General features: G+C 40.1%; 2 protein-coding genes across 6 annotated transcripts in view; one reads left to right on the forward strand and one right to left on the reverse strand.

Annotated features, from left to right (window-relative positions):
* Positions 1-11691, reverse strand: part of COL8A1 (collagen type VIII alpha 1 chain) — an 89131-nt gene extending 77440 nt beyond the window's left edge. For 2 of the 4 annotated variants that reach the window (XM_040697994.2, XM_015296025.4), the window contains exons 1-2: positions 11619-11691; positions 8296-8390 (exon numbers count right to left, since the gene is read on the reverse strand). The gene's annotated coding sequence lies outside the window, so the exon portion shown is untranslated. The remainder of the gene's footprint in view (positions 1-8295; positions 8391-11618) is intronic. The other 2 variants (NM_001293134.2, XM_004938241.5) reach the window with 1 other exon arrangement.
* The window catches only part of DCBLD2 (discoidin, CUB and LCCL domain containing 2), a 310431-nt gene that overhangs the window by 68228 nt on the left and 216842 nt on the right, over positions 1-25361 (forward strand). The window contains exon 3 of one of the 2 annotated variants that reach the window (XM_046939846.1): positions 5486-5598. The gene's annotated coding sequence lies outside the window, so the exon portion shown is untranslated. Of the gene's footprint in view, positions 1-5485; positions 5599-11557; positions 11750-25361 lie in introns of those variants that run through there. The other variant, XM_046939850.1, reaches the window with a different exon arrangement.

Genomic DNA, 25361 nt, shown 5'->3' on the forward strand with positions numbered 1-25361 from the left:
TGAAAGCACTGTCATTTAGCAATTAAGCTGTAGACCACAGCCATCACTTGCTCTGCTTCGCTACAGGTATGAGACCCCACAGAGCAGGAAACAAATGCTCACGCTTGCTTCCAGCTATAGTCCTTTATTAGGACAGCATCCTTACTTTTTTTTTTTTTTTCCCTCCAGTCAAAGGTTTTTCCAGTACACGTAGCTGTTCCTAGGTTCGGCTAGAAAAGATGCAGCTGCATTTTTTGGCTTACATAGCTCGAGTTCAATCCTAAGCAACAGCTTAGTCAGAGCTGTTTTACAAAACTATTTCTCTGTAAATGTTTTCATTCAATAGTCAGCATGTGATATTTCTGCTTCCTTAAAAGCACGACAGACCGAGTGCCTTATCTTCTTATTAGCAGACTGGTTAGAGACTAACTTGGGAGGTGGTCTGAAAACTTGGGCCAGAGATGAGGAAGCACTTAATGAAAGCTTGACGCTGAGGTGGGGTGCAGCGATACTCAGCCCAATAAGCTGATGCTGAGTGACAGCATCTCAAGTGGTTAGCCTGGAGAGGAATTTCTAAAGTAGCCTTGAACTCATGGCTTTGGAGAGTGTTGTCTGCAAACGGGCCTCGGGTGAACAGAGTATAAGATGAAGGATCCAGACTACCTTTGGGTGTTTTCCATGTCTCCACATTTGGTGGTTCTCAGAACCTGGAGGCACGCCCTTGCTTGAAGTTTAGGACAGTCAGAAGCGTAGCTAAATCATGCAGCCGACAGAGGCTCTTGTAAGGAGGCTGCTGCTGCTTCCCACAGAGGTGCAGTCCAGCCAAGAATAGCATGTGTTTCCTCCTCTGCATCTAGCACAACTGCAGCTAAGTGGTTGCTTATGTTCAGAAATGAATGAAATATTCAATGAAAAAAGTAATCTTCACTGACGCGACCGCTGCTTCTTAATAATTACACAAAATACTGTTGTCTTGCCCAAGTGTGCCTGGCTCTCTAAGGATAATGGAGACAGCAGAGTGTTTGGATAGCTGCTGTTTTTACTGAAGAGCAGGGAGGGTGTGCCTGAGCGAGGGCATGTTCACAAGAGTTTTATCCCAGAAAGAAATAGGTACGTCTGGAAAGAGCATAATCCAGGTTGCCAGACTCTGGCAGTGCTGTTAGGAATAATCCCTTCTCAGGAAGGTACCGAAATGTGGCTGTCTGGCTTGCCCACAGGTATCTGGGCATTTTTCTTGGCAGGAGTGGGTACTGGCAGTTATTCGGCATTTCGATTCCTGCCCCAGCTAGTGCCTATTCTTTCTTTGCTGAGGATGGAAGGATACGCCTGTGGTTAATTCACTGGCCCGGGGATTAAGCAAAGTGAGGTCTGTTCAAATTTTAGTCTGCATCCTTGGCTGGCTCTCTTAAGGAAGAATTTTGAAAAGTGCTCAGCACCCACAAACAGGATCAGGTTTTTCAAAAGCTTTCAGCTTCCACTGAGGCAGTGGCCAGACGATCAAAGGAACTTTTCAGAAAATTTGGCTGCGAGTGCCATTGTGAGAGCTACTGGGTGCTGAGCACTCCTGAAAATCTGCCTCTTGTTGAGGTGCCCATGCAGGAACTGAGCTCTCCCATCAGTCCCCATCATGATGGGAAGATGCTTGAGAATCTGGCTTGTCCCTTGGAATGCTACACCAGCAAATTTCTCTGTGCCTCAATTCCTTCTAAAATGAGAATGACATTGCCAGGGTGCTCGCAAGGATAAATTCATTAATCGACTGTAGGTGATGTTCTTGGATGTTTCTGCAGTCAGGAGAGGGAGGTGAAGCATTTGTAGTGTCGTATCTTTCCAGACATACCAATCATCTATGTAAGAAGGAGTCTGTTAAAGGGAATAGAGCAGGGTCTAGGAATCAGCTTTACCATATGCAAGATTTACAGGCCGCCAAGTTCAGGAGCTGCTGCTCTTTATGCGCCTTAAACTCCCAGGAGTGAATCAGGGCTCCGCCATGCTGGGGGATGTAACCAGTAGATCAAAATGACGCGCCTTGAAACAGCTTTGCGTCAAACAACGCAGGGTGGGCAATTCTCTTCGGAAAGAAATGATAAAGCTGTTCTGTGCAGCTGTTTGCCTCCTCCCTGCCTCTGAACACAGCAGTTTTATCGTTTTCTTTCCTCACACTAGACAAGAAGTGTCTGGTGGTTCATGTGGGAGTTTTGGGGTTTTCGGGTTTCAACTTTAAAAGATCGGCCGCTCTCCTTATAGACTGGATACTCACATACAGCGTTATTTTGGGGTTTTCCTGTTTTGTTTTTTGTTTCCACCAAAGAAACTTGACTTTGAAATGGACGCTTTAATTTTCGTTTAAATTCACAGTGGCCTCAACTTTGCCTCCAGATGGGGGAAATCTGAAAGGCCCCGCGCCTCCCGCTGTGCATGCTGAGCGGCCCTCTCACAGGATGCGACATTTTCTTTCCAGCTGACGGAGGAGCTTCACCTCCCTCTCCTCCCCCATTTTGGCCTTCCAGTACTGTCAGCATCTGTGCGTGCTAATGTTGCCCAGATCCTTCTCCGAGGGGCACTGAGGGCTGGCACGCAGAAGCGAAGCCCCTGGGCTGTATCTCCCAAGCCCAAAAAAACCTCAAACGCATTGTTTCCATAAACGCTCCTCAGCTGACTGGGCTGCAGGGAGTTTCTGCGCTCCCCAACCCTTGCCCCTCCTTTTGGGAAAGGGAAGGGCAGGCTCCACATCGCTTTTCTGACCGCCTGTGGGCAGACGTGGCGCTGACCCCACCACAGCACAACAGCAGAAGACAGAAGGCGTGAACACAACACGCGGGGTCTGATCCAGCTGGCAGGGGCACCAAGCAGGGCTGCCTGATGCCCTGGTCCTGCCTGCAGCCCACTGAGGGCGGGATGCCCTGGTGCCATGCGCTGCCTGTTAATGGCAATTCCTGGACACCCTGCTGCTGAGGGGATGGGTGGGGTGGCGGGTGCTTAATGGCCACTCGTGGTGTTTTAGACAAAAGTCGGGTTGTTGTTGTTGTTCTGGATTATTTGGTGGGTTTTTTTTTTTGTTGTTGTTTGTTTTTTGAAGTGCAATCTAGCAGGTTGAATCAGCTTCTCAAAACACCACCTTGAGAGCTTTGGGGCTTCAGGTATGACAGTCTGTGTCTTTTTGGAGGCCTCAAAGATGTTTCATATTTGAGTGGGATAAAATGCCTGTCCCTGTGGTACTGGGCAGCGGGGAGGGGAATGCACAAAAGGGAGGGAGGGCTGCACCCCTCTGAGGCCTGTGTGCCCTGTGGAGCAGCAGGTGAGTCAGCCTCAGCAGTGGCTAAAGCAGCAGCTTCTTGTCTCATGCACGTGGTCGAGGCACCGTCATTATTACTGAGGGTTAAGGCTGGATGTTGTGAGCGTCCATCATGCTGAAATTCCGCCTCTCAGTATATGTGATGGGTCGAACATTGAAAATATAATAGATTTCCACTTGTTTATTTTTCAGACCCTTGTCTTCCTGACATGAACAGTTAATAGAAAGTTAAAAGCAAGAGTAGCAGAGAAAATGTCTCTGAGCAGTTGCAAACTAAATTTGTTTAACTTGTGCCTCACAGACCTTTTGTATTGCGTTCTTGAGAGCATTCAACATACGAGTGACAGATGTGATGTTGAATATAGGGGGTTTCAAAAGAAGAGTAAAAAATATTCATTGCAAGTTAATTCTGAACTCAATGAAAGGCAGTTTTTGTGCTCAAAATTTGAATCTAAGAGCCATCTTGCTCTGTCTGTGGGACAGAGTTGTGCCTTGAGAGCTGCATGCCAAAAAGAACAAGTAGGTTAGATTTTAGATACTGTTTGCAACTTGTTTTAGACTTCTCTCAAGCAAAAGGCAGTGCTTGTGACATTACAAAAGCAGAGCAGAGTGGATTTCCTTTAAACTACAGCTTTGAAGTCATCTGATAATTTTGTACCAGGACAAAAATAAAATCTTTACTGCTGGAAAACGAATCTTTAATCAAGTATCAGGATTGGATGTTAACATACACTTTTATTACCGGGATATTGTGAACAAAAGTTTTAGCTGTGGCTGGTAACGCAAGCTTAGAGAGCAATCCTAGAATGCTTTCCGTGTTCCCTGAGGTAATGCGTTATGCTCAGATCCCCAGAAATAATAGTAGCCTGTGGGAGTTCCTGAGAGCAAGAACCAAGAAAGCAACCCTGCAGTGACAACTTGGGTTGTACGGCATAGGCCTCCTAATGTCAGCACAGGCCTCCTAATGTCAGCTGTGCTGGTTGGGGCTGGCAGGCTGCAGGGATTCCCGTAACCGGCACAGAGCATCCAGCTACTGCAGGACTCTTCTGTGGGAGGCAGAAGCTGCTGCTACAGATGCGCATACAGCCGAACAGTTCAGACATCTCACCACTCAGGCTTGCAAGCAGCTCGTATGCACAGTGGGAACACGGTTCGTCGTGAATACCTTCATTCTTCACGGGAGCCTATTTCTGGAGCTATTTTTCAGAAAGGCCAGGGTAGGATGGGACAATTTATTTGATGCCTTAGGGAATTAACAAATAGGCAGGGTAGCTCTTGTGAGCTGATGCTCAGCTTGTGGGTTCTAAATTACATAAGTACCGAGTCTTGTCCAGTAACCTACAGCAGCACCTCACCAATCATACCCACAACAAGTATTCCAGTCTCAAAATACCTCCAAGAGGAGCCTAATAGTGATTACAGGAGTTTCTGAAAGCTCAGCTGGATTTTGCTAAGCTCTGCCCACCCTCAGCAAAAATCTTTTGATTCATTGGAGGGTTGTGCTCTGTTTCAGAGCTCCATTTTTTATTTTATTTTTTACCCTCTTTGAGTTGACCAGAATTTGGCTTTGGCCCTTTAAATCCTCCTCCCTATCAGTTCAGCAACCGCAGAGGCAGTTTGTTACTGAAAAGAAATCTAAGAATCGGTTTTGGCCAGCATTGTCTTGGAAAGTTCACTTTATTAACATGCTTTTGGTTTTATTTCAAAAACACTTTGACAAGCACTGACATTTTTGGAACCCGTAAGGCACAAGAGACTTACTCCTAAAGGCCTAAGCTTTGCATTTTTCTGCAGCGAACAATGTGATGTGCTACTATGGTAAATTCAATTCAAGCCACTGACTGAAAGCAAATAAGTACTGAGTGTTGTCTTTTTTACTTCATTTTCTAAAATACGTTTTGTGTGAATGCTAGTGCTTGTGGGGTGTATTTGCTTAACTGCTCTTAGCTTATTTGCTTTTTATCCACAGTACAGGTGACAGATATCAATGTTGGCAACATAAATTTCTCCTGCAAGCCTGCTTTTATTTCTCAACTTTGACCTAAATTAACTACTTTCTGACTTTTTTTTGCTGAGATTTGCCAACAGAGGTCCCAGTTGTGTGTTTTATATTTATGTCCATCATCTAAGAGTTGGACTAAGTTCACCTTATTCTTTTGCTGGGAAATATATGAACACTTTCTTCTTCTTTTTTTTTTTCTTTTCCTAAAGGCAAACTGAAAGAAAAATTCTGGTCTCTGAGCTGCATAAAAGATCCTTGTTCTGATATTCCACATTCACTAGAGCTCTGCACGTGGTGGGAAGAATAGAAGAGCAGAACAGAGGTAAGCCTTTTGCTGGCATAAACAGACTTGACTGCTAGTTTCTTCAATGGTAAGCTGACTGCATTCGGTTTGAGTGTCCCCAGGGCTGTGCCATCATCATTCTGTCCCGCTGAAAATTATATCAAGTAAATGAAAGACAACGTAACCATTTCCATTTCAGTGACTGTACTGTATTATATGTATATGTGTTGTTGTTTCACCTCTTAGCACTGAGTTGTGTTAGAACGTTGATTTGTTCTCTGGAATTTTAATTTTGGCAGTGATCAAATGCTTTGCTTGAAGGACCCTGTGCAACTCCTCAGTGTACTATCTGTCCACTTTTCTTTCACCTCTGAAACAAGAATAGGGCAGTACCTTGGTCTAGAAAGAGCAGTTCCTTTTATAGTAAGCAGGAAACATGCTGCAGATGTTTCAGAAATCTGACTTTTAAAATACATTTGTTTTCTAGTATGTCAGGCTATTCTGACTCATTCTGCCTTTAATAGTATAGATTTGTATATCTTATACATTGCTATGAGAAATCTCCAGGAGTTGAAGTGAACCTGGATGCCTGACTCAGGAACTTTTCATTTTTCCTGGTATAGATGGTTATTTAAAAGTAAAACTCCCTCGTAAGTTTGCAATATATTTTAGTTTTTCCATTTTAGCTTTGTTTCAGAGAAGCTGCATAAATTACACAACCTGTTCCTCCAGTTGCATAACCAGAATATGTAGGCCTTTCCCTAAGAGAACGGAAAAGATCGATATAGCTTTTTTTTTGTGGTTTTCTGTTGTTGTTGTTGGGTTTTCTTTTCTTTTTTTGTGGTCTTCTTAATACCTTTTCTCTTTTTTTTTTTCCTTTTTTTTTTTTCTTTTTTTTTTCTTTTTTTTTTTTCTCTCCCCCAGTTATGGTGTTCTTGCTGTGAATATTTGTGATAACTGAGCAGACATCTCTAAACTGAATGTAATCAGCATAGGCATGCTTGTCCTGAAGAGGTGAAAAAAGCAAGCAGTGAATCTGAATGTAGAGTATGATGAGTAACAGAATGATGCTCCTGCTCTTGCTGTGGAATATTAAGAATGGTGTATCTGCTAGGATGCTTGTGGAAAGTTTCTTACCTCCCAGGAACTCCATATTATTTTTGAGTGCCCTCATGTTGAACTCAGTATAGTTTCTGATGAGACCCTATGAAGAATGATGTCCATATACGTGCACAGACACCACAGTCATCAGTTTACCACATGCACACAGCACTGGGAATAGAACTTAAGACCTTCGCCTCCGCAAACACAGCTGCTCATCTGGCTGTGGGCTTTGTAGCCAGCAGAGGGAACTGACAAACACTCTCATAGGGCTCCTCTATATATTATTTCTAACCAAAAGAGGGCACTGATTCTCACTCACTCCATTATGTGTCACCCCTCTGCAGTTCCACCTGCCATCCAAGAAGCAAGAGACTTACATTTGTCTTGCCTTTGCTACGAAATGTGGGCTTGCACGAAGATTTAATAATCAAAAGATGTCCCTAGACTGCACAGTGGTATTAATCTCCTGCAGTGCAATTATGAGACATTAAGTTCATTACAAATCAAGACAATTACAGAAACACATCCAACATTTCAGGAGTATGGGGAGACCAAGCACAATTGCTTACTGATGTGTACAAAGAATAGGCACAGTTATTGCACAAGACCCACAGAAGGCTTCAGAACCAGGACTCATCATTATCTTTTTAAACTCATAACTTTTGCCAAAGCAAAATACTTCTAGCATAAAGAATAGATCTCACTTTCTTCTTGAGGGAAAGCCATAAAAAGGAAATACACATTTGCTGGGATTTCGTGTCAATGAAGAGGTAAAAGTAAGAAACTTCTGCACAGTTAAATACAGATATTTGTTGGTTTTAATCAAAGACAGAACAAGCCATCACTATGTTTTTGTCTTTTCTTGTTCCTCACTACAGTAACTCCACTGAAAACCATTGCTCTTTTAGAAATAAGACACCAGTGAAAAAAAAAAACCAACCAATTATCTCTCTGGAGAAAGAAGGAATCCATGTGCTAGGGTAATTGAAAGGCCAAAAGAGTAAGGGCAAATACGGGGATATATTTAAAGCTCAGCAATAAAATGTAATCCTTCCTCCCCTGAGATATATAACAGGACATAGAGCGAACAGGCTGAAAATGCTGTGCTGCAGGTTTTCTCACTTACTTACAACAACTGTCCTACTTCTACTGCAGGTAGTGCTATGTCAATTAATCTTTTTTTTTCTCTTCCTACTAAATTTCCAGTTGCCTCTCACAATTCACTATTTTATCTGTGAACAGTGCAAGCTTTGTGGTAACTTTCAATGTAGAATGCTTTGCTCCAAAGGCAAGTAGGGCATTTACTTCTGAAATCAAGCATAAGCATGTGTTAATTTCATTTATTTATTTATTGATAATGCAACATTCACAAGACCAATCTTGTGTTACCAGGACTGCACTGTTATAGTTAGGTGTTGCTGCCTTTTCTGGTCCATGGCAGTGGATCTGTGCTTGCTCAATCTGAGCAAGAGCGGGCTAGTCTCAGCTAACCACAGAGGGTAAGGAAGGGGAGGTCATTTGATTATTTATTTATTTCTGTATCTATTTCCCCTCCAAGAATGACTTTCAAATCCTGGTAAGGGGGTTGCAAATGATTTCAAAGGAAGATCCAAAGTGTTAAGATTGAATTACCTCTGTTAAGAAGCGACACTGAAATCCTCTCTGCTGTTCAGCCCTAAGGAGGCATGCAAAGATGGATCAGCTGCAAAGGGGTGTACTTCATAAGGCTGAATACAAAATGAAGCTTGGGATTAAAGTACTGGACTGCAACCCTTAAGAGCTAAATTTGACTCTCTGCTCTGCAATGAATTTCCTCTGTGACCATGAGCCAAACAGCCCATGTATTTATGTAGATAACCCTGAAAGTGATGCCTAATTATTTCCATGGAAACTACAGCAGTTACAAAGAGCACAATCACACTATTTCATGGAGCAAAGTCTCAAATACAAAACGCTATTTTTCAACATAGTCACCAGCATTAGTTGTGCATTTTTGTTCGTGATGAACAGGAGCTTGCACCCACGCTCATAACTATCTGCACCAGTGCAGGTGTTGATCTACTCTCACTGTTGCCACTGCTGAACAGGTCATGCTGAACACCATGACCTCACATCCACCGTTTGGACTCCATAAATGTTCAGCAAGCATCGACGAATGTCAATGGGTGCCATTTGTTTTTTTTTCCCCACATGGAAGGATTTAATGATACACTTTCGCTTCATCCACACTCCCATGCCACATGCCGTTCTATCAGACTGCCCCTGTGCCGCCATCTGTCACACAGCAACAACATGTAAGCAAACGCTGGTGGGAAGGTTCAATTTCTACTGCCATCCCACCAACATCCGCCTCTGATGTCATGGACAGCATAAAATAAGGGGCAATGCTTTTGGGGCAGCCCTGAGAGTATCAGGATGGCCAGAGGAAACATATCTCTGCCTCACAAAGAGGCGGTGAAAATAAATTAGTGTAGATCAGAATGTCTCAGAGCCAGTGGGAATGGCAGGCCGCTGACTAGGTAGTTCAGCCTATACAGGTATAACTTTTACAGGTATCTAGTCTAGCATTTTTAACGGCAGTAGGAATTATGCTAGTAATTTCACTGGGCATTTGTGCCCTAAATGAACACCAAAAACAAAACAACAACCCTTAAATGCCCTCACCAACAGAAGTGGCTGAGAATGCCTTCTTAACACTTGGCTGGTCTGTAGTAGAAAAAATAATGTAATCTCTTCACTTTTTTTTTTTTTTTATATTGTGGTCATTACTCAAAAAAATCTGAATTCCTTTTTTTTCCCCCCACTGACTCGCTTTTTATTTATTTTTTATTGTGGTTATAGGATTATTTTGAAGTGATAATGTTTTTATCTTACTATCAGCACGTTTTGATTTTAAAAAGGAGGTTCAGATGAGCACATAAGTAAAGGCATTTCTAGACACCTAAGTACTCTGGGAGATGAGCTGGTTACAGTTTCCCTTCATTCCTTGCTGCCAAGTGATGCTCAGCTGAATGATCTATTCAGCCTAAGAGAGAAATTGCTCAGAGGAGATTCTGATCTAAATTAGATACATTCCTTTCAGTGGAGTTTTCCTAATATGCCCTGCAATCCATTTTTGAAATGCCAAAACATCACATTTCACAGCAGGCTTTAATAAAAGGTATTTTGCTATATACACATTTCTTGTGGCAAATGCATTTTTAAATAATTTTTTTTTAAATTGAAAAAATGCTCTAATAGAAGTTGATTTCTCTGTTAAAGTTCTGTATGAAAGCTGAGGATTTACTGCCAGATTTTAGAAGTAAATTCTATATGTGATTCTAAGTGCAAAGCATATCTGTGCTTCACAAGAGGGGCATTTTAGTAGATGGAAGGGAGTTTACTGTAAAAAATCCAGTGTTAACTAAGGAGTACAATTTTGTAGCTTAGAGACAGAATACCTGTTATAGGAATAGAATCCAATGATTTTGCTCATGTTTTCTATAGGCAACTTGCATGGATTACCTGGATGCAAATGTAGTTCTACTGTAATCCTACTGTAGAAAGCACTGTACTTTGTTTTGAATAGCTTCTTCTTCTTTTTTTTTTTTTTAAAGAAGAGTTACTTATGTAATCTTCCAGGCAAGTAGCTGAAGGCAATGTTTTCTTTTCTCCATTAGATACAACAAATAACATGTAAAATAAAGAGAAGAATCTCTTACAGTATGCAGGAAAAGGCCTTTTGAGAAGAGTTCTGCTGATGTTACACAGAGCTGTAGCTTAAAAAGTTCCAGCTACTGTGAGTACAGCTATGCGTGGAGATAATTCTTTCTTAGAAAAGACTTTTTTATTTGGGGAAAAAACAACAAAGGGTCAATTTAGGGAGAGAATTGTTTGGCTTTCAGAAAGAAAGCCACTCTAACAGCAGAATGAATTACATAGAATATAAACAAACTATTTACAGTCAGCATTCACTGCTTGCATTTAGTAGTTCATGCTCTCTGATCTCTGAGCACTGGAGAAGCATTCTACAATGAGGATTTATTTCTGTGGTGGAATTTCTTTAAGCAGGTGATTGTGTATTAAAAGTGCACTGACACACAACATGAGAGTGTTAGTCACTAATAGATTCACCTCTGTGAGGATGACAGATGAACAGAGGGGAGTGCAAACACAGTTTTGAAAGCACTTTATGTCTTACTGTTTCAACTATTCAGCAGCTGTCTGCACGAGACAGTTAACTACCCCTTCCTGTGGCATTAGAAATACCTATGGAGGAAACCTTGATAAAGTACAATTCAAGCTGATTTACAGATTCCATACAGTAGACATAAGAGGTCTGTTGCAAGAAGCAGAACTTTGCTTGTGAAACATGTACTTAAAGCATATTTGACACCGTATAGCAAACTCCATTAGCTTTGCTACTGTGCTCCTGTGGGAGCATACGTTCAGTTACACGTTTTTTACATGGCAGTGAGACCTGTGAAGGTGCACTTCATTCCCAAAACCGTCCCAGTCTGCCTCGTAAATAAGACCAGTTATAATCATTAAAAGATCCTTCCTTGAGTCAGCACTTTGCGTTATCACTAAGTTATTCTTTTTTCTTCTAACTTAAGGCAGCTCTAAAGTGTACTTTTTTTTTTTTTTTTTAATAACTGTGACTGGACTGAGACTACTGAGAGGGATAATAAATTGTTAGAAGTGGTCTGGGCATACTAATCTCTTCAAAAATCTATCAGAAAGGGAGAGAAGACCATTTCTCAGCCACACAGTGTTTCCCAGCAAGATCTGTTTTTATTTCATTGCCACAACAACAGATTGTTACTAACTTAACTGTCAGATGACACTACATCTTAAAAAAAATAAAAAGCAAAGCACCCTGCCAGCACCACCCAGCAAGGCAGTGCTAGAGTTCACATTAAGACTTCCTCACGATAGCTGGTTAGAACAGAAACCTGAAGCAGCCGTAATCTTACCTTGAGTGTACAAGATCCAAGGAGAGAAGATCACTGGTTCAAAACAGTGGAAGGCTGAGAAAGTGCTCTGATCAGCTGCTGGTAGCATGCACTTGGCTTTTATGTGCAGGTGGGAGGAGCTGCTCCCTACGGTAGGTGGGCAGTAAGGACAGCAAGCAGACAGCCTTCAGAAGGCACTGCACAGTAGGATTTTGCTCTTCGGGGACAGAAGGAGGGGGGAAAAGCAAGCTGAATGGCATTCACAGGAGAAATAGTGTTGGATCTGTTGGTTTGTTTTTAAATGATTTAGTTAACTAAGGATTTTATACTGTATTTGTTTCTGTGAATCTGGTGCATTATTCCGGTCGCAGTTAGAATGCTACTAGGTCTCAGTTAGCCTTTTGGAAAGATTTTTACCTCAGTAGTAACAGTAGATAGTAACACAAAGTAGTTATCAGAAAGGCTTGTGCTTCCCTTTCTAAAAAGGAATAACTACGAATAAACAGCTTGCTTTCTATTCAGAACATCTATTCGATCACATCTCTGGAACCCTCCTCAGTTTCTCTTGTGCAGTGCTACCCAGCTTTTCTTTGATGCAGCTGTAACTTGTTCCATCTACACATTAACTTTCTAATAGTTCAGTTTAGTGGTTTTATTGTTCCGTGTGTCTGAGTTCTAAACAATTTTCCCAACTGGATTTCTCAAAAGGCAAATGTAGCCAGAAAGACAAACCAGTAGGAATACACATTCCTGGTGGTTTCTTTATAAAATTATTCATTGTTCATTTTAACTCATTCACTGCTTTTAGGGCATGGAAGAATGGGTGGCGCAGCATCCAGGCATTGGCTCCTGGAGGTGAAACAGGCAGTTGTACCCATCTGGAATACCCTGATTCTGTATTTGCACACATTTCTGAATGAGCCATTTGGACCTTTATGGGTGTTATTTACCATAATCCATGAGTAATTTCTGTGTCATTTTGGAACAAGTGTGAGTGGAGAAAGCCAGAAAGATAGAGCAGGGAGAGGAGGACTGTGGTGTGAAATCAAGGGAGAGGCTAGAGGTGCATCCTGCTTTAAAATCTGGGCAAGACCAGGAGGAAAACGAATGGCAATCCGAATTTACAGAGTTAAGATAAGCAAGACAGTAGTGAATGCGATGGAGAATCAAGTGTAATACATACCACTTCTTGCACTAGAGGGCCAAAGTTGTCACAGGGTAAAGAATTATGAGATGCTAATAGAACCTTGGCACTTCTGTCCGTATCCTGAATTTGTTCTCAGTGGTGGACTCTTGTGCCCATATTCTGTGATCTGATTATATATGTTATTATCAGTCTAACTAGGAATCAAGTCCTAAGATATTTATGCTGAGAATGCAGATTAATTCTTAATATGGACTCAGGGTGAAATTCACATAATTAGTTTTCTTCTCCTTTTCTCCTTGATTATAATAAGCTTGAAAAAAGTATTGAATGGGTGAGAACAACTTGAGTTGCATGCATTTCTATTTTATTTCTTTTTTGTCAACCTATAAATCACTTGTATATCAGTGTTAGGTGGTAGAAATAGCTGCAGAACCTTTGTTGATGTAGACTGAGACTGAGAACAGTTGAACTGAAGTGTTAACTGACTGGTTAAGTTGCTAAGGTTTCTAAAGCGTGATGTTGCTGTTGGATAGGACGACCTCTATGTTCTTGCAACTAATTACCAACAAAAGTCATTTTGTTATTCCTGCAGCACTCAGTGGATTTTTACAGTTCTTATGAAGAGATGAGGTCTCTGAAGGGATTACAGTATGATTTTAGGAAGGCTACATTAAGTAATGATAACAGGAATAGGGTTATAAAGGGTGCAAGTTATAGCAATAAGGTTATGCAATAATTAGTTCAGGCATGGGCAGTTTGTGATGGTTTGATAGATTAAATAATGCACATAAACTGGAATTATACTCATCTAACATCTGGTTGGTTATGTGCTTACAGAAATCTAGGTCAAGATTTTCAGAAATTAGAGAGTAAATAGATACCTATGTCCTTATTTAATGACAGTTACTGTCTCAAAATAGCTGGCCTTTCTCTACATCCCTTTTAGAATCAGTGGATACTTCTTTCAAGCTCGATACCTTCAAAGGATCAAGCTATTTTTTTTTTCTTTAAACAGAAACATAAAGGTAGAGAATTATCTGTAGAATTATTTTAATTGAGCTTTTGACCCTTATCTTCAGGTGCTAAGTACCACTTTTCAAAAGTGGGTCAATACTCAAGTGGACTCATATACCACAGGCTGTGCACGGATGATTACATGTCCTACTGTATGGCAGACTGAAGGGTAACCTTATCTTTTAGTAATTCCAGAAGAGAAGAAATAAACAAGTTTTTCTTTAGTTCTTCCCTTCAGGCAACGTTAAAGCACTTTACAAATATTAAATTAAAATAGATGAAAAGTATCAGACTGTGTTAATCATTGTTAAAGCACTACCGTGGTGTAATTATATGGAAGATTACCTGATAAGACTAGAGCGTTAGGTATAGTCATGTAATTACCTAGTCACTGCACTGTATTGCTTATCTTCTCTAATGAGTTTTTTAGTAGATGAAAGCTTTACCAAAATCTCTGTGGGAAATGATTTATTTTGTCACACAAGTAAGTAGATTCCAGGGCATACTGCCAGGCTAGACAGTAACTTCAGTGTGGACACATCCCTGTGACCAAGAAAAATGTCCAACCTTTCTAAAATGGTTAGACCCTATCTACTTCTAAAAGCAAAGTTATGCTTCCAAGAGTACTTTCAATGGTGTAGTCCTCTTGCTCCGTTCTTACCCTAGAATGTCCAGATTGGTTTACTATTCGTTTCCAAGAATTGTTTGGAGTAGCCCATGCTTTTAGCACATCCAAAATCCATATCATGCACTCACATTATTTTATAGCAGGTATATTACTTTTGTACAAAATGAAACTGTTAGTAAGGGAATCAGCTTCAGGAAAGTACCTTAAACTTGGAAAGAGTGTTCTACCATACTTTTGGGAACTGTACATGCTCAGCTAAGAAATGTTGTGTGGTGGTTCAGAGAGCAAGATGACCATCTGGCATAATTCAACTAACCTTTTTGTTGTGACTCCACACAGAGCTCAGTGCAAAATCTCCTGAAATACACTTACACTCATTTGGGAACTCTGAACTCTTCCATGAAGGGTTAGAGTGCCCTGGCACTTTCTTATCATTTAGCAGACTTGGCAATGATCCTACAAAAGGATTCCCTCAGGCAGCCTTTGCAGCTGTCTTATGGCATAAGTGTTACTATATAGAATATTGGTATTGCCAACAGTATCCCTGTAGCATGTTACGATTATGAGACAGATTACAGCTTGCTAGTAGGGACAGAACTATAGCCATAATTGCTATATTTCTGCAATCACATTAAGTATATTTGCTATTCAGTCAGAGTCTTCTATTAAATTAAATTTGGTCAGGCACACAAACTGTATGGTAAAGAATAACTATTAACAGAGGTGGTGAAAACTACAGCTATATAAATGAGAGATATTTCACTCTAGATCTTTTAAAAGTAGATATGCCAAAATTCCTACATTAATTCCAATAAAAGAACCAAGTGATTAACTCCCAGTTTGAGTGTTGCTCAGCTGAAATAAGTGTGGTTGAATGTGTTGGCTGTGGGTGCAGAAAGAATGAATGTGAATTGATGGAGAGTTTGATTGTGAATAAACCATGATTTATGTAGCATTGCAGCAACACCTCAGGTAGGTGACTACTTGCTGTTTGGTGGTTGTATCAAAGGAGGAGGGCCTCTACCCAGTTAAATGGCATGGTGATGGCAGAAGATGAGTTATTGAGATCAAATTTTCAATACTTTTGTTGAACACAAAACAGATAGAAATAGAGAGATCTGATGTAAAGCAGGATAATATAGCAATAGAACCCTAGTGAGGTACTCTTCCAACTTTCATCTATACATTAGAAACACCATAACTTTAAAAAAGAGAAAGATATTTCAGAGTTTATTTGTGTCATTAGGTAGTAGAAAAATATTCTGACCAGCTCATAGGTAAACTTCTGTTGATCTACACAACCCTCATGGAAATGTATTCTTATTTTTATTTAATTTGACTGTAGGACCTAAGGCACAAATGATTTCTCCTCTTGACCAGCAGTATGCTTTATTAACCCGTGGTTTCAGGAAACATTCTGTCTTCTGTCATGCTTCATTGTAAGATCTATCCAAAGCCTTTCCAGCATATTTAACTTTTAGAGAACTACATGTGATTGAATTAAATGAGTTGCAGTTTTTTTAGAACATTGTCTATTCCACAGTAAAGATTCACAAACCTAGAGGGAAGGATAAGGGGAGAAAGTGAAAAATTTTCAATTCAATTTATATTCTTCACATTACAGAGAATGTCTGAATTCCACTTTCAAATTTGTATCTGTAGATTAGGGTCACTTAAGTGGTCTGGCTACAAACTGCTGTATGGCATTCCAGTGTAGGATGCAAAATCAGGATACATTTTAAAAGTGCAGATCTTGCATTCTGGATAAGCGCATAGCAAGGCCTGAGTGTGAGTATGGAAGTAACACCTGCCGACCTCAACCAATGTTTTCACCTGTATGACAAGAGTCCATTCCTTCCCACATAACATGATAGAGACAGAATTGAAAAAACTGAAAAGAGTTGCTACAGAACACAGTCAGCTCTGAGGCTTCCATTGGGATACACTATCTGATTTTCATGCTCACCATATCAAAATAGAAGAAGAATGCTTATTATCTGAGCAATGTTTACTTAGGCTGTCTGTTTTTCAGAAGGCATACGATATAACGTAAGCTAGATTGAACGTATAAAGGTTGAAAACTCACTGGCTGGGGTGCGTTTATGCTGAAAATATGGGAGAGTCTCAATACACAGCAAACTGAATGTGAGGCAGCAGTGGGCCCTGGCAGCAAAGAAGGCCAACGCTACCTTGAGCTACAGGAGTAGGAGCATGGCCAGTTGCTTACGGAAAGTACTCTTGTACTTTCCATACTCTTGTACTCAGTGCTTACTAGGCTACATTTAGAATACTATGTTCGATTTTGAGCCTCCCAATGTAAGAAAGATATCAGTGAACTGGAGTGAGTCCAGAGGAGGGCTACTGAGGGGCCAGAGCACTTGATCAGTGAGAAGAGACTGCAGAAGAAGGGCTTATTCAGCTTGGCCAACAATTGGCTTGGAGAGGACTTAACAAGCAGCAGCCCCCAGGTACCCATGGGAAGGTTATTGAGAAGGTAGAGTAGAGCTCTTTGCAGTGATGTGTGGTAAAAAGACAGTAGACAGAGCAGGTTGCTCGGTGAGGCTGTGCAGCCTCCATCCTTGGAGGTTTTCAAGAATCAACTGAACAAAGCTCTGAGCAGCCTGTTCTGACCTCATGGCTGACCCTGCCTCAGGGAGGGCACTGGACTAGAGACCTCCTGAGATCCTTTCCAAACGAAATGAATCTGTGATCCTATGCTATAGGACAATAATACTAAGACGTCTTCCCTGATACTGTGGAAATGTTCAGATTAGTTGATTTTCAGTTCACCTGCATTTAAGAGACTGAGACACTGGCCCAGAGTATGATCAAAGTTGATAAAGTGTCCATGTATTTAAACATAGAGTGTGTACATTTCTGAAAAAGAATACATTGCAAATGAAGGTATTAACTTTCAATGTATGATTGGGGATTAAATAAGACTTGTCTTCAGTTCCACCAGAATGTGCTTGGTGGCAGTGTTATGCATTCTGTGCGTAGATTTTGAGTATTTTTCTTTTAAATACGTTTCCTGAACGTTTATTTAATGAAGCCAAGTGGCATACACTTTGGCTGTAATATATATTCTTTTAAATCTCTTTGCCAGAAGTTTATACAGTGTTTTATTTTTATTTTAGGAAGCTAATTTGTGCTCTGTTTCAAATGAAATATAGCATCCTTGGGAAAACATGTTTCTGATCAAAGGAAATATTTGCTCCACTGACAGCGAGATTAACAATGGAGTGAGCCGGAATTTGAATTAAATGTTGGTGTTTTCTACTCCAGCTCTACTACACAGGACTTGAGCCTTATTTCATCGGTATTGCTTCCTTTGTCCCTATACAATTCATTAGTTTTGAAATGACAAACATTTTTTGCTACCTTGATTACATCATTAGTAAATTATTTCTCTCCTCTGCACAAAAAAAAACCCCTCCCTACTGAGACAGGATTAAACTATCCTCGTAAAGCTGCCTGGTATTATTACCATTACACCATAGGAATCTGATTCCAAACATCTTAACAGGTTTTTTTTTTTTGGTTTTTTTTTTTTGAAAAAGGTCATTTTCAAAATTAATTTTGAAGACTGATGGAGAATTTTTTGAAACTTAAAATGGCCCTAATTGTTCTGAAAAAGGACAGTTTTCAGAGAACACCAAAAGCACATGATAATAATGACACACACTTTGTTCAAAATGCATCACATTTTAGTCTTGGAGCAGACACAATATTATTTGTCCACAGAATACCGTGTCAAGGAAGAAGGTCAGCATCCGCTCCCAGTTGTACTATTGTACAGTTGTACACAGATATGACTGGTGGTGCTCATAAGATTTCAGTGGACTTGCTTTTCATTACTTAGTCTTTTCTTCAGGCTTCTTGCTTTGCTGTAATAGGTCAGAGCGTGGTCTGTGAAGTGTCTAGCAAAGACAGTCTGTCAGCTTGATGCCATTTGCAAGTGTTTCATCAGTTCTGTTATTTTTACTGTATATGAAGTTGTAGACAGTCTTAAATCTATTGATCTTTGCTTCTTAGTTCAATGCTCCCATTATTCTTTTCTAGTGTAGACCTTAAACCATGCTAATTTGTTCCCAGGAACCATAAGAGTTTAAAAAACAACAAACCCACAACAAAGTACTTTAATGAATATCCAAAAGAGCAATAAACTCTGCAAACAAGTATTGAGTTCACAATAACATGATGATTAAGACAACGTTTGAGTGATCTGTTCAGCTTGTAGCTAAGCTTTGTCATGGAAGACCACTGAAATCATTACCACTGGGCAACAACTAGATTGAAAGAAGTTCTAGTATGAATTAAAAGCTTTCTGTCACTCTTGGTGGAAAAATACCAAACTCAAGTAAATTTCAATAATCCTAAGTTTTTCTCAAAGTATCAGCGTATCACTGAGTAAAAGATTGCTTACCAGCATGTTCCTCAGGGGGAGGAAAGTAATATAGAATGAGTGCTTCATGACATATGGGCACTTTTGCATGCATTCCCAAGTGGTACTTGGCACTACTGCTCTTTTTTTCTTTTTTTGGGGTACGTTTCATCTGAAAAAAAGCTCTTTTCAATATGCAAAACACTAAAGGGAGAGAATGTGTAGAAAATGATCATTTCTATGTATTATATTCTGGACAGTCAAAGGCATTTTTCTAACTGTAGAAATTCTGTTAGACAGCTCCTTAAAGTTCATGATAATCTCCTCGGTTTTATTAACTCTTCTCCTTTGCATCATGGGTTCATTCTCGGTGGGTTCATCTCCTACTGAAACTGGAGGAGTTAGGTCAGTGTTGGCTTTTTTTTTAATTTAATTCCATTCTAAGCTTTAACAGCCTTTTGGTAATGCACTGTAATGCAGTGAGTTATACTAGATGAAAGAGTGACGAGAGAGTAAGCTCACCACCTACTTAAAAAGGGCCTTTTGCTTTTAAGATGATAACAGTAAACTTGGTTTTCATTTGTGTGTGCCTGCTGGACAGACTTCAGTGGCAACACAACAACCTGCAGAAAGGGCTTTCCTCTTCTCTGATCTCCCTTTGGCCTAGAAATTGAGTGGAGCTTTAGTGAAAGAAAAACATATTGTATGTGATTAATTAGAGAATTCTTCTCCTAGTGCAGACTGGTTGTATTACTGTCAGACAGATGAAGCATCCAGAACTGTCACAGCTTTGTAACAGGAACGTGTTTCCTCTACTCCGCAAGTAGGTGAGTGGTACTGCTGGTACAGACACTACATTCTCCTGTGGGAGATTCATAACCTCTGCCATGAGTCACGGAGCTAACAGTGGGGCTTTCTTGTACCAGGATACTTTTAGACTGTTTATCAAACTACTTCAGTTACCAATTTCCAAGCCAGAGCTCAATGCTATAATTTTTTTAATTTATAGAGAGGTTGACGTTGTTTTATTTCTGTGAGTGCTCAGTTCAGACTTATTTTAGAAAAGTACAAGAACTCTGCTAGCTAGGCTGTGTCACTCACCCAGTTGCACCAGGAAAAGGCAGGCTGAACTAATGAAGCTTCTCTAGGCATAGCATGTTCTGTGAAAGCCTTTCTGCTCAATCCAGATGCACAGGCACTTCGTATCTTGAAACATTTATTTCTATTTGTGTTGGACTGGATGGAGTGTCCAAGCATTACTTTTTCTCAAACAGTTTCATGTTTATGTGTTACTGTTAACATTTGAATAAGCACAAAGCCAAAAAGCATTTTGTCCCACAGAACTCAGATGAAGTTTATGCCAACTAAAGAAGCATTTTTTTAAAAAAATGAATGGAATCAGCTGCACGTAGCTCCTTTGGGCTTCTCAGTACCACTCGTGGAGCAATTTCTCCCAAAGATGATTAGAAATGAGGTATCAGACATACACCATTGACTGTGCAGAGAAGTAGACTATTCTGCAAGTCAGCTGCTATTTGGCAAATCATACCTGCATGTTCTTGACATGCAACAGAGCAGAGGTACCTGAATAGTGTTCTGTTCAGGGAAGATGACTTTGGTGTAAAATGCTGACCAACTTGTTATCCCGTATTTGTATGTATGTGCCATTGCTTATCACACTTTACCTGATAAATCCTATCTGTCCATTCCAGAGAAATTCCAGGGTTACATGCTTGACCAGTTTCTGATTTGGATAACTCACTAAAGTCAGAGATACTTATATATGCCATCTGATTCAGGAACAATGAGAACAGATGTATTGTCTTTCTCACAGGATTCTCTACTTTTCTGATGGTAGAGGAAATACCGTGGCTACAGCCTTTCTCAGGCTTTTATGATGTCTGGTTTTGGATGAGAAGGACATTGTCACATGTACTTTATTAATGATTTGGAATCTTCAGCTGGTTTTCTACATAACTTTTCTTTAAGAACATTTTCATATTAGCTGGTTTATTTATTTATTTATTCTTAATCTTATGGAAGCAAGAAAATCACAGCAGAGTGCCCCTATACTAATCTTTTTTTATATTTGCTTCTCTGAAGATAAGCAGCATGGCTGTAGGATTATATATGCTGTACATATGCACTCATACTGTTTCCATGCAGGTGAGTTAGGAAACACTTTTTTCAACTGCCATAAGTTTGTCTGAAGCAAATGAATACAACCTCCTTTCAGGGAGTTGTAGAAAGAATCTGAATTTCTGCATCTGCATCTCCTACACGTGCAAATATTCATACTTTGCTCAGTGCTGAGAAGGTCCAACTTCAGGCATCTCACTTCTAGAAAGATGCACGCTAATTGCAGAGGATTCAGAACACAGCAAGAAGAATGATCAGAGGTCTGTGGCTTTTGACCTCCAAGGAAGTAGGAGAGTTTGGGCTTTTTGGTTGAAAGAGAATATTTAGGGGGAACATTAACTAACAGTTTTCACAAGCACGTAAAAGGGCATTGCAGAGAGGAAGAGGCAAACAAATAAATCGAATCAAAATTTGGAGCAACAAATAGCAAAGTTTGCTATCTTTTTTTTTTATTATTATTTGAAGAAGGATCTCAACTAGTCTGCTTATTTACATTGGAACACGTGTGCAGCCAACTCTAAAGACTTCTGTGTTGCACTGGGAGTTATCCAGACAGTGTGTGAATCAGTATCAAGCACTTGAAATGATGGATCACACGCTCTGAATAGCAAGTACTTGAAGCCCTTATTAACTGCAAAAAAAACTTGTGTGCAGTCCATAAAGTGGAGTATGGTCACGTAAAAAATAGTTAAGTAATTCTGAATGTTCAACGTCTGTTCAGTGATTTTGAATAATTCTGAATGCTTGAAGTCTGTTCAGTGATTGATTCTGACCTTAAACAGGCTAAGTTATTCCTATATGCTGTCCAGCCGCATTCAATATTTATTTTCACTTCTGAATCATTCAGTATTTATTTTCACTTCTGAATCATTCAGGATTACTGTTTCCAGGTTTTCCCCTGTACTCAATCCTTATGTTTCAGATTATTTCCTCTACTAGTACAAGCTTGCATTAATCTTTTTTAAACACAAACGGTTATTTTGTGCTGATGTTTCCAGTCTCCATGTCTACGTATTTGTCACTCCTTGTTCATGGAGTTGTTAATGAAGAGTTTGAACAAGTGTTGCTTGGAAAAAGAAAATGTAAGATCTTTCCCAAATTATATCTTAACGTATTTCAAAAACACTGACGTGATCTTTCAGCGTCAGCTAAGTCCCAGATAACTGGGAAACAAACAGAGTATTGGTGCAATTTTAAAATAACTCTTTCCTACCTGTCAGCCTCCTTCTTCTTCCTGGAACAACTTCAATAGATATAACCCACCCCAACCTTCCAAAATCTGATCAATATCTACAAAAAATGTCTAGAGGTCTAGATAATAAATTTTATTCTATTGATATTATATTGCTGCTTTTAATTAGAGAAGAAAACCTGCTTAGTGTACGAGTCCCGTGTCTTTATATTTAGTGTGATGACTTTCACTAGATAAGGGGAATACTGTGAAGCTAGGGCTATCACACGTGACACTTAGGATTGTGAAGAGTCCGAGTATAAAGTGGAAATTCAGCATCAATATCAGAAGATAGTAAGCAATTAAAAAATAAAAACAAAAGTCACTGCATTTGTCTCTGAAATACATCCGGTACTTTGTCATTTTGTAAATGATAAGCTGCTGCAGCTACAGTTACTGTATGTGTGTGTGTGACTGCTTGTAGAGATCTCTTAGCAGTTCAGTGCAAGTTAAACCATTTTTCTTTTCAGTTGAAAAATTCAGTGGTTTCTCTGTTTCAAATATTAGCCAGGGGAACATCTTTTTTAAAAAGTAGAAGATGTTGCATGTTTATTTATTTCATTAATTTAGACATGAACCTGAGGTATACATCCCAATCTAAATCTAGGGTATATTAAAGTGTATTTTAATTTTCAGTTGTATCTGAAATTAAATTTTCTGTTGACTCAACTGATTCTTTGCCATTTTACTAAGGGGAGGTGGTAGCCACTCACAAGCAAACGGGTAGCAAATGAAATTAACACAAATACCATTAAATAAACAACAGAGAGTCACTGAGCAGAGAGATTTGAGCAATGCGTGGTTTCTCTTATCTCCCTATGATGATGGTACACTGCAGGAGTTCAGCAGAGTTCCCATGGGCTAACAAAGGTGCACAGAGTGTACAGGGGTTTTATGGCTGGTTCTGTGGGACTGTCTGTGCTGCAGCACTCAAAACATGACTGTAAGGGAGTGAAGGGAGCCAAAGGAAGAATAGTGCATGCTGTAGGCTTTTTAGGACTAGCAATGGGAAAGAACAAACCTAGCTTATCAATGAACATGCAATGGAGACCATAACTGAAAGTCACTGATTTACATCAAAGGCTACAAGGGCTGTTTATGTCTTTAATAGAAGCAGTTCTTCACAGACTGGATGAAATGTTCATTCGAAATAAAAGGATAAGAAGTTGAGAAATACGGCAACACAGAAAAATGGAAGTGGAATCTGTTGTTAAGAGAGAACAGAAGAAATACTGGGAGAAGTGTTGGTAATTCCAATGGTCCACTCATCCATTTGTTTTATCTCAGTCTCTTCTTCTTTCCTTCCCTCCTTTCCTCTTCCCCTCTGCCATTTTTGCTCTCACTTGCTCTTTCATATGAGCTACGAAGATGTCTGGCCATGTAAATATATCTGAGAATACAAAAAAAGTCCCATTATGACACAAACCACTTTGAAGTATTTGAAGAATGGTCTCTCACCAGTGGCTGATGTGAACGTTCAAAGGTTTGTTTTATTGTTCTTTCACATTGTGTTTGAATTATTGTTTGGATAACCATGGACTACAACCTAAACTAACTTACTATGACATCTGAAATTGTGGTTAAGTGGGGAAAAAGATGAAAAAAAAAATCTCTCTAGAAGTTCCCTTTGTGTAGATGTGGGCCAGATCTTGTATGTGCACAGGTATGCGAAGGAGCTCAAATTGTCCTGAAGACCAACCAGTTATCCTACTGGACAACCTGTTCTGCCTGTCAGTGAGCAGAACATCTGGCATCATGGGGCTTTTTTTACTTTTTGTTGGGGAATCAAACGCTTGCTCATCAGAATCTGTTGATCTCCGTTTAATTTCAAAAAGTAAATTAGCCAATAAAAGTTTTTGCCTTCCTGTTTTCAGATGATCCCAAATGCTGCTATTAAAACTCCGCTATCTTCCTGCAGCTTGCTTTCATAAATCTCATACACTTTCCTGTGCTGTGCACAGTCTTCCTACCTAATTACCCTTTCTAAAACTTCTCAAAACCCAAGCTCTATTTGCACTTGTCATAAACTGACATCTAATTCTGCAGTGCTACCTGTTGCTTGGGGTCCCACTTATTTGCCTAGGTAAAAATTAAAGCTGTAAGAAATCATTTGTAATGTTGAGAGCAGACCTCAATTTACCCCAGAGAGCTTCTAGCACATCATACATACTTCTGAAACAGATCTTGTTTTTTTTTCTAAATGCTTTTAACCTTTCATGCTTACTATCAGAGCCACCTAAAGCATTTGAATTTGAACAACTATGCCTCGTAGTTCTACTGTAGGACAGATGATGCAGAGCAGACACAGTTCTCCTGTGATGGTCCTGATTTTATAGGTCTCTACTATACCCTCTCTTTTCTAGATGAAATCTATGGGCCTCACTCAATGCCCACTGCTGTCTAGGTGAAGTCTCTTGGTCTGCAAACCAAAAGGCAAAGTGCCCAATAGTATCCACAATTACCACCTTGTGAAATGGCCTGTGTCATCTGTTCTGACTTAAAACCCAAAGTTCCTGCTTATACACAGCAATGTGTAACGAAGCCTGACTTAAGGTAGGTGTAGCGGAAATGCTAAGTCACAGCTTAAACCAGTGGCTGAGCACCTGGTAAGAAGGCAGGGCAAACTCAGGGGAGCTCAGGTGCAAACAGTGCACTTGATTGACTGGAGGGGGTGGAGGAAGGATCCACTCCTTCCCAGATCTCATTTAAGGGCTGGCAGTGGAGGTGAGAGTATCTTTTTGGAGATTCCTGTATGTCTGAGGCTTCCTGAAGGTAAGCAGCCTCTTATTTCTGTGGCTGTTGTATTTTAGTAAATCCTCCATCCCTGCAGCCAGGGATCTTGCTGTTCTGCTGTAATTGCAGTGCTTTCCACTGTGTTACACTTGGTGAGCCAGCCAGGAGAACCATTGTGTACTGGCCTATGAAGGAGTGTAGACTTCAACCATGAATCAATCATCCACTGTCTCACATTTTGTCAGTCACATGATTTGCCCATTGCAATGTTGTGGTGTACTGGATCATCATCTTAGAAAGGGCTTACCTTTAACCTGCTCAGTCAGTAGTTCATGCTGTAAAGTGGTGGAGTGTAGTGGAAATGCTGAGTCATGGCTTGAAGCAGTGATTGAGCACCTGGTAGGAAGATATGGCCAACCCAGGGGAGCTCAGGTGTAAGCAGTGCACCTGATTGACTGGAAGGGATGGAGCAGGATCCACCCCTTCCT

The sequence above is a fragment of the Gallus gallus genome, chromosome 1, assembly GCF_016699485.2.
Source record: "Gallus gallus isolate bGalGal1 chromosome 1, bGalGal1.mat.broiler.GRCg7b, whole genome shotgun sequence".
NCBI classification, from domain to species: domain Eukaryota; kingdom Metazoa; phylum Chordata; class Aves; order Galliformes; family Phasianidae; genus Gallus; species Gallus gallus.